This window comes from Lissotriton vulgaris, unplaced genomic scaffold (assembly GCF_964263255.1).
Source record: "Lissotriton vulgaris unplaced genomic scaffold, aLisVul1.2 SCAFFOLD_635, whole genome shotgun sequence".
NCBI lineage: Eukaryota > Metazoa > Chordata > Amphibia > Caudata > Salamandridae > Lissotriton > Lissotriton vulgaris.
The window spans coordinates 769,302-779,268 of NW_028249110.1; positions in this window are offsets into that span (position 1 = coordinate 769,302).

Genomic DNA, 9,967 nt, shown 5'->3' on the forward strand with positions numbered 1-9,967 from the left:
AATACAAGGGTCGTGTGAAGGCGCGAGGGCAAACTACGCTGAATGGACCGCGGGGGGGCAATAGACATCCTGAGACATAAATGCAAACTGCGGCACAAATTGTCAAGAACACTGTACATGACACAAGGGTCCAGCAACAAAAAAACAAAACATTGTGAATTGTGCTAATAAGGAACACCCGCTACCCAAAAGACGGACAAACGGAGTAGTCCAAGAAACGCGGGAGGTGGCGCGAGCATAAGGAAATCCTCCATACTGGAGCAAACATCCGAAAAGACTAGGCAATCCCCCGGACACCATCGGAAAATACGGAACTTTGAAGCCAAAGGTATGCTTGGACCCTGTACCCCAGCGCTAAGGCCAAGAGCTATATACACCCTCTACATGCTCACTGGGGAGTCAAAATGGCCGGCCCATGTCCCAGTGCCAGGGGACAGCTCATGTCGCTAAGATGGCCGCCGCCTGCCGCTCTTGTCCCGTGAGCAGTGACCAAGCATCCATGTTCGCTAAACTGGCCGCGGCATGGCGCCCATGTGTGCTTAGTCAGTGACCTAAGACTGCACGGACGTAAAATGGCCTCTACGTGGTCCCGATGACGGCGTGCTCCTGAACAGATGGCACCAAAAGACAATAGCAATGACCCAACTTCCAGGCCGCAATGGACACTGAGGCCGCTAAAGGGGACAGCACGATAACGCCCTAAAGCCTTCAGGGAAAGAGAGGAGGGGGCCTCCGTTACCATCCCACGTGCATGTCGTTTCCCTCAATGGCCACCTCCTGTCCCAAAGACTCCCCTCAAACCAACCTACCGCACGTTGGTGCTAGCACGGGGGGGCGGCATAGCGCCCGAAGGAAAGGGCACAACAAAACCCCGTTAGCTAGGAGATGGGACGATAATGACACGGGCGACAAAATGCTGCACCACTAAAGAAAAGTCAACCTAAGATTGGAGCACAATGCGGTCCCGCCAGAAGCGCCGCCCGACTCCGGGCCAACCCTCCAACCCGGCAGCAGACACAGGCCATGGAAATAGGAACGGGGAGCAGCGGACCCGCACCAAAATAAATAAACTGACTAGGCAGAGCATAAAATTAAATAATCGTGAAGGCACCGCCAAGACTACAACTCCCAGAATGCACTCATTTGTTAAATATAGCCCATGACGGAAAGCTTGGCATTGCATCAGCATGCAGCTATGTAATCAGCCTACTATAAGCTAGAAACGTTGTTTCCTGCTGTAGAATACATCCCTTGGGTGTTTTCTGCGCCCTAATTAGGCGTGCATCACACAGCTACTCTGAGAGTTTCCGGGTACGAGTGCAGAGCTGTGCCCGAGCCTGTGCATACCACAGGCCATGAGCAGAGATCAGTTCTGTGAGCTAAACTCCCTCAGCTGAGGCGTGCAGGAATCTGCAGGGCACAAGTGTGAAACCCAGCAAGATAGACTCGGCCTTCATCCTTCTGAGGCTGGTCAATTAAGGGCCATTAAAGTGAGTAATAGTGACATGTATTCTTTATATACAGTGCTTAGAAACGCATGAGTGCTGCATGATACGTCATATCAAGTTATTTAACATGCTATAGAAGCCATCAGCAGACACGCGAGTTTAGGGACACACTGTACCCCTCGATGACTGTTTAGGATTTATTTGTAAATGTATTAAATGCTAAATAAAATACTGCAGTTTCATAAAAATGCAATTAAGCGGTTACCAGATTTTCTTCCATAGGGCAGTCACACTTTAGCTATAATGGAAAGTCTTGGTTTCCCCCCCCAAGAATCCATAGCTTGCCAGTAGCAAGCAAAACTCTGGCTAGTTGCGAGCAGCAACAGAGACAGTGGACGTGTGAAAGCGAAGACAGGGGAACACGCATACAAACCCTGTGTGGAGACATCTGTGTAAAGCCTGCAGGGGGAGGACACACAAAACATACCCCCACTCCTGTTGACTGGCAAGCCACAGCCACTTACTTTAAAATCACATCAGCCCTCCAACGGCAGCCTTTCCGATGTACACAATGCAGAGGGGCACAAAAATTAAGCCTGGGGAGTTAGTGAAATAAAGAAACTGCACTGGTATTGTTGACAAATGCAGCTTCTTTTAGAAAAAGAGGACAATCAAGAACAACGGGAGGGGGGGTGCGGGAACGGGCAAACACGGACAGCGGGAGGGGGGGCAGAAGGGCGGTCACACTTTAGCAATAATGGAAAGTCTTGGTTTTTCCCCCCAAGAATCCATAGCTTGCCAGGAGCAAGCAAAACTCTGGCTAGTTGCGAGCAGCAACAGAGACAGTGGACGTGTGAAAGTGAAGACAGGGGAACACGCATACAAACCCTGTGTGGAGACATCTGTGTAAAGCCTGCAGGGGGAGGACACACAAAACATACCCCCACACCTGTTGACTGGTAAGCCACAGCCACTAACTTAAAAATCACAGCAGCCCTCCAACGGCAGCCTTTCCGATGTGCACAATGCAGAGGGGCACAAAAATACAGCCTGGGGTGTTAGTGAAATAAAGAAACTGCACTGGTATTGTTGACAAACGCAGCTTCTTTTAGAAAAAGAGGACAAACAAGAACAACGGGAGGGGGGGTGCGGGAACGGGCAAACACTGACAGCGGGAGGGGGGGTGGGAACGGGCACACACGGACAGCGGGAGGGGGGGCGGGAACGGGCACACACGGACAGCGGGAGGGGGACGGGGAAGACAGGACAGCAAGCACTCACCTGGACATCCTCTGGCGCTCCAGCCGACTCCTGCAAAAGCCGGGGGATGCAAACTCAGCCCGAGTAACATTAACGGCTGTAGGTAGAGAGAATTCCCAAATCTCCCATATCAGACAGCAGGGGGGCTTTCCTCGGCTCAGCTCTCCTCTTACAGAGTTCTTGTGTCCCTTTGTCCAACTGAATGCACCGCCAAGACTACAACTCCCAGAATGCACTCATTTGTTAAATATAGCCCATGACCGAAAGCTTGGCGTTGCATCAGCATGCAGCTATGTAATCAGCCTACTATAAGCTAGAAATGTTGTTTCCTGCTGTAGAATACATTCCTGGGGTGTTTTCTGCGCCCTAATTAGGCGTGCATCAGACAGCTACTCTGAGAGTTTCCGGGTACGAGTGCAGAGCTGTGCCCGAGCCTGTGCATACCACTGGCCATGAGCAGAGATCAGCTCAGTGAGATAAACTCCCTCAGCTGAGGCATGCAGGAATCTGCAAGGCACAAGTGTGAAACCCAGCAAGATAGACTCGGCCTCCATCCTTCTGAGGTTGGTTAATTAAGTGTCATTAAAGTGAGTAATAGTGACATGTATTCTTTATATTCAGCGCTTAGAAACGCATGAGTGCTGCATGATACGTCATATCAAGTTATTTAATATGCCATAGTAGCCATCAGCAGACACGCGATTTTAGGGACACACTGTACCCCTCGATGTCTGTTTAGGAATTATTTGTAAACGTATTATTGCTAAATAAAATACTGCAATTTCATAAAAAGGCAATTAAGCGGTTTCCAGATTTTCTTCCATAGGGCGGTCACAATTTAGCTATAATGGAAAGTCTTGGTTTTTCCCCCCAAGAATCTATAGCTTGCCAGGAGCAAGCAAAACTCTGGCTAGTTGCAATCAGCAACAGAGACAGTGGACGTGTGAAAGTGAAGACAGGGGAACACGCATACAAACCCTGTGTGGAGACATCTGTGTAAAATGTGCAGGGGGAGGACACACAAAACATACCCCCACACCTGTTGACTGGCAAGCCACAGCCACTTACTTTAAAATCACAGCAGCCCTCCAACGGCAGCCTTTCCGATGTACACAATGCAGAGGGGCACAAAAATACAGCCTGGGGTGTTAGTGAAATAAAGAAACTGCACTGGTATTGTTGACAAACGCAGCTTCTTTTAGAAAAAGAGGACAAACAAGAACAACGGGAGGGGGGGGTGCGGGAACGGGCAAACACGGACAGCGGGAGGGAGGGGGGGGGGGGCGGGAGGACGGTTACACTTTAGCTATAATGGAAAGTCTTGGTTTTCCCCCCCAAGAATCCATAGCTTGCCAGGAGCATGCAAAACTCTGGCTAGTTGCGAGCAGCAACAGAGACAGTGGACGTGTGAAAGTGAAGAGAGGGGAACACGCATACAAACCCTGTGTGGAGACATCTGTGTAAAGCCTGCAGGGGGAGGACACACAAAACATACCCCCACACCTGTTGACTGGTAAGCCACAGCCACTAACTTTAAAATCACAGCAGCCCTCCAACGGCAGCCTTTCCGATGTACACAATGCAGAGGGGCACAAAAATACAGCCTGGGGTGTTAGTGAAATAAAGAAACTGCACTGGTATTGTTGACAAACGCAGCTTCTTTTAGAAAAAGAGGACAAACAAGAACAACGGGAGGGGGGTGCGGGAACGGGCAAACACGGACAGCGGGAGGGGGGGGCGGGAACGGGCACACGCGGACAGATTGGGAACGGGCACACACGCACAGCGGGAGGGGGACGGGGAAGACAGGACAGCAAGCACTCACTTGGACTTCTTCTGGCGCTCCAGCCGACTCCTGCAAAAGCCAGGGGATGCAAACTCAGCCCAAGTAACATTTACGGCTGTAGGTAGAGAGAATTCCCAAATCTCCCATATCAGACAGCAGGGGGTGCTTTCCTCGGCTCAGCTCTCCTCTTACAGAGTTCTTGTGTGCCTTTGTCCAACTGAAGGCACCGCCAAGACTACAACTCCCAGAATGCACTCATTTGTTAAATATAGCCCATGACCGAAAGCTTGGCGTTGCATCAGCATGCAGCTATGTAATCAGCCTACTATAAGCTAGAAACGTTGTTTCCTGCTGTAGAATACATCCCTGGGGTGTTTTCTGCGCCCTAATTAGGCGTGCATCACACAGCTACTCTGAGAGTTTCCGAGTACGAGAGCAGAGCTGTGCCCGAGCCTGTGCATACCACAGGCCATGAGCAGAGATCAGCTCAGTGAGCTAAACTCCCTCAGCTGAGGCGTGCAGGAATCTGCAGGGCACAAGTGTGAAACCCAGCAAGATAGACTCTGCCTCCATCCTTCTGAGGCTGGCCAATTAAGTGCCATTAAAGTGAGTAATAGTGACATGTATTCTTTATATACAGCGCTTAGAAACACATGAGTGCTGCATGATACGTCATATCAAGTTATTTAATATTCCATAGTAGCCATCAGCAGACACGCGAGTTTAGGGACACACTGTACCCCTCGATGACTGTTAGGATTTATTTGTAAACGTATTAAATGCTAAATAAAATACTGCAGTTTCATAAAAATGCAAGTAAGCGGTTTCCAGATTTTCTTCCATAGGGCGGTCACACTTTAGCTATAATGGAAAGTCTTGGTTTTTCCCCCCAAGAATCCATAGCTTGCCAGGAGCAAGCAAATTTCTGGCTAGTTGTGAGCAGCAACAGAGACAGTGGACGTGTGAAAGTGAAGACAGGGGAACACGCATACAAACCCTGTGTTGAGACATCTGTGTGAAGCCTGCATGGGGAGGACACACAAAACATACCCCACACCTGTTGACTGGCAAGCCACAGCCACTTACTTTAAAATCACAGCAGCCCTCCAACGGCAGCCTTTCCGATGTACACAATGCAGAGGGGCACAAAAATACAGCCTGGGGTGTTAGTGAAATAAAGAAACTGCACTGGTATTGTTGACAAACTTAGCTTCTTTTAGAAAAAGAGGACAAACAAGAACAACGGGAGGGGGGTGCGGGAACGGGCAAACACGGACAACGGGAGGGGGGGGCGGGAGGGCGGTCAAACTTTAGCTATAATGGAAAGTCTTGGTTTTTCCCTCCAAGAATCCATAGCTTGCCAGGAGCAAGCAAATTTCTGGCTAGTTGCGAGCAGCAACAGAGACAGTGGACGTGTGAAAGTGAAGACAGGGGAACACGCATACAAACCCTGTGTGGAGACATCTGTGTAAAGCCTGCAGGGGGAGGACACACAAAACATACCCCACACCTGTTGACTGGCAAGCCACAGCCACTAACCTTAAAATCATAGCAGCCCTCCAATGGCAGCCTTTCCGATGTACACAATGCAGAGGGGCACAAAAATACAGCCTGGGGTGTTAGTGAAATAAAGAAACTGCACTGGTATTGTTGACAAGCGCAGCTTCTTTTAGAAAAAGAGGACAAACAAGAACTACATTAAAACAAAATACGTACATATTTGCAAAATAATTACTGTGTCACCCACGCTACGTTCGGTTTAGTAGCGACGCGACAAAATTTCCTTTAACACGTCTCGGTGTGGCTTTCTCTTATTTCTAGTAAATAGACGTCTGTCCTCGCCTCAAACCAGGCAAGCGCTGCTCGACCGCCGCACCCAGCATGACCGAGCACAAAACTGAAGCAGGAAAATATAAAAAACAAGCAACGGAGAGTGAAAGGGGAGGGGGCGGGAACGGGCACACAGGGAGGGGGGCGGAACGGACACACGGACAGCGGGAGGGGGGGCGAGAAGGCAAGAATTTAAAAAAACACTCACCTGGACTTCTTCCGGCGGCCGTGGTCGGCATTGAATGACGAAAACAAACGAATAAAAAAAACGAAACCGCGATGACGACTTCGCAGAGGCGGAGAGGGAAAAAATCGCGGGAACGCCCACGAATCTGGTCCGGCCATGACGGACAGATCTCTGTTCCAAAGGCTAACCTCCATTTATGGAGCTAACCAATGGAACAGAAGGCGTAATCCCAAGCCCACTCTGTTCTAACATAAGGTTTCGCCTGCGCCGAAAAGCTGCGCAGTGCGCAGCCTTCGGCCAGGCGAAACCTAAAAAGGTGCATTTCCAACAACAGCTTTGCTCAGAGCGCTGCTGCTACTGCCTGCCTGAGCCGATGATCGCTTCTCCTGGGGTGGGCGGGCTGTTGGGGGCTCGTCTGAAAGGTCCAATAGGCAGTACGTTTGGAGTCTTTCAAAGAGCAGGGGATACCGCATCCCGTTGGGATACCAAATATTATACAACACCGGCACCTGGCTAAACCTCTCGACGTGGCCTTTGTGTTCTGTTAAAGCCCATCTATTCCTCTTTATTTGCATCTGCATGGCTAGAGTAGGGTACCGTGTACATGCTGATGTGCTCCTCTAGGCAAACCCTGAGCTTGTGTCTCCTCTCATAGCTAACCATACAGCCGCTCGTGCATTTTTCCTTTTAATGCAGTTACTCTGCTTATGCGACGCCCAGACAGGAGGAAGGAGGAGGCGCCATCGCGCTGTACCAGGAGTGCAAGGGCCAACAACAAAGTTTGGCGTAAGTAATGTTAGCACCAGTGGCATGGTTGTTTTTAAAAAGCTGTAAATCTGTGATGCCCATACGGGAGGAGGGACCATCACACACTGTAACAGAAACACACTGGCAAAGAAATCTGGAGTGAAAATAAAGCGGAGTGGATACCTTCATTTTCAGTGGAGTAAACAGGAGGCAGCATGGGCATTTTAAATTAGATTTCGCTTAACTACCCAACCTCTCTTCAATGGAAGAGAATATTAGTGATGGAGAGCAATAGCCAGACAAGGAAATGTTAATGCATGCGTGTTGAACCCCTGCGTTCCTAAAGTGGCCAGCACCTGTACCAACCCTGTTTCACTTTAACAAAATGTTTTTTCAATTTATATGAAGGAAAGGCTGAAATAGAATGATGTACCAGAGGTGAGGGGGGCGCCTAAAGTAAACAAGGATGGAAAGTTAGGAAAAACTCAGCAGAGGGCATGGGGACCTTCAGCACAACAGGCAGACCGTGAGGAAGTGGCCAAACTCAGGAATGTTTGGAGGGCGGGCCGGTGGCACGGAAAGCGAACTGAGCATAGCAGTCAGCCTGTGGAAGGAATAAAAATAAAACGCAAGTGGGGCAAGGGAGTTGTAAATGTGACCAACATAACAGCATTATTTATTGCCCTGTTTACAGAAATAAAGTATATAGCTGCCTCATTTCTTGAAACACATAAGAACTGAGCTACACGGTCACTTCCTGGTTGAATATCTGAAAGGCATGATTCCTTGGGGCCTTCAGGTCAAGAATGCACCAGTAATATTCATAGAAGACCCAGAATATAAAAAGTGATTCAGTTACATTAGTACAAAATGCTGCAGTGACTTAATGGTCCATTCTATCGAGACAGCCCAGAAGATTTGCAAAAAACAGAGGCAGAAGAAATTGAAGAACAGATACAAGCCATAAAAGATAACCACCTGGTTTCAGAAGCAAAAGCTCTGTAGGAAAAAAAGGAAAAAGAGATTTTCTCCTTTAAGGATAATATCATAAATTTCAAATCAAACAAATTTGAGAAGGATAAAAAATCAGTTAACATCGAAACAGCACACCCATATTTGAAAGAGGACTTCTATACTAAACCGGACTCCAGAAGATTCTTGTCAGAATACAAAGGACGTTCCAAAAAAGATTTTTAACGTTTTCTAAAATGTTGTCATCTAAATCACCAGGCGACTCAGACCTAGGGGGAACGTCTAATTAAAACCAGAGAAAGTCGTCTTTTTTAGCTGGAGGCCAACAAAAGAACCGAAAACATTACAAAACACAACTGTGGGAAATGAGAAGAAGACAACAATATTACAAAACATAAACAAATCATCCATCATAAAGTCGTCCAACATCATCCTAACCAAGTAACAGTCCTCAGTCTTAGAACTAGGGTTAACCTTTGTCCCCTGCGTAGATTCGGATTTGATCCAATTTAAGATGGAAGCTATGGAACTCTTTCGGAAAATACAATTGCAAGCTTCCATCAAAGACAAAGAAGACACAACAAGAATTGAAGCTTCTGGCCTTCGTAATAAATCCAACTTCCTCTTACTTACAGTATCCCAAAAGGGGTGGTAGCATTCAAACAAGCAGTACTTTCTTAACTCAATACACTTGAGAAAAAAAACATCTTTGGGAAAATCAACATATCACGTGAACACAGGTTGGCCATTCAATCATTAAAAGAGGGTAAGTCAATCATCATTAAGCCAGACGACAAGGGTGGTGCCATTGTCATCTGGTCAAAAGAAGAATACACTACGGAAGGAAGGATCCATGTATTCAACCCCTTGTGGCATTGACGCTTTCCTCAAGACCCTACAAAAGCAATTCAAAATGACATAGCGAAGATTGTCAATGAAGGATTGGATATGGGGATTTTGATCCCCAAAGTTTTTGACTACCTCATCAATAAACAATCATGTACTCCAATAATGTACTTTTTACCATAGGTCCATAAGGATGATTTGCACCCTCCTGGAAGACCGATAGTCTCTGGATGTCAATCCATTCTAGAGCCACTCTCAAAGTATGTGGACGCATTTTTAAAACCCTTTCTACCAGAAGTCCCCTCGTAGAGGGCTGCAACTTTGACCCTACATGGAACATCCCGGCAACATTGGACGTTGCATCTCTATATACACAAATTCCTCAGGAATATCCATTGGAATCAATGCAATACTATTTGGAGCTAAAACCATGATCACACTAAGTACCCGCCCAGTTCATTCCAAGTTTAACCTCGCTACCCTTGTGTAAGAATTTTTTCAAATTTGAAGATGATTTCTTTCTACAAGTAAAGAGGACTGAGATGGATTGTCCCTTCGCCCCAGAAATGGCAGTACTATAAATGGCCTGATACGAACACAGATACATCTACAACAACAACCCTTTCATTGTACATATATATGTATATATTTTTTTATCCCCATGAACACCAGACTGCGTTATTTTAGGACAGTCCACAGCGTGCACCAGCATCACGAAAACAAGGGCACCCATCCCTACATATGCGTCGCCTCTGCCAACCCATTGATTTTATATATCTACAAATGATGCTTTAGCTGCATGATTGTCCATTTCAATTATAAGATTTTATTCTATACCTTCTGATACCTGTATCACACTGAGGACTATTTGATCCTACCATTGCTTCAGGA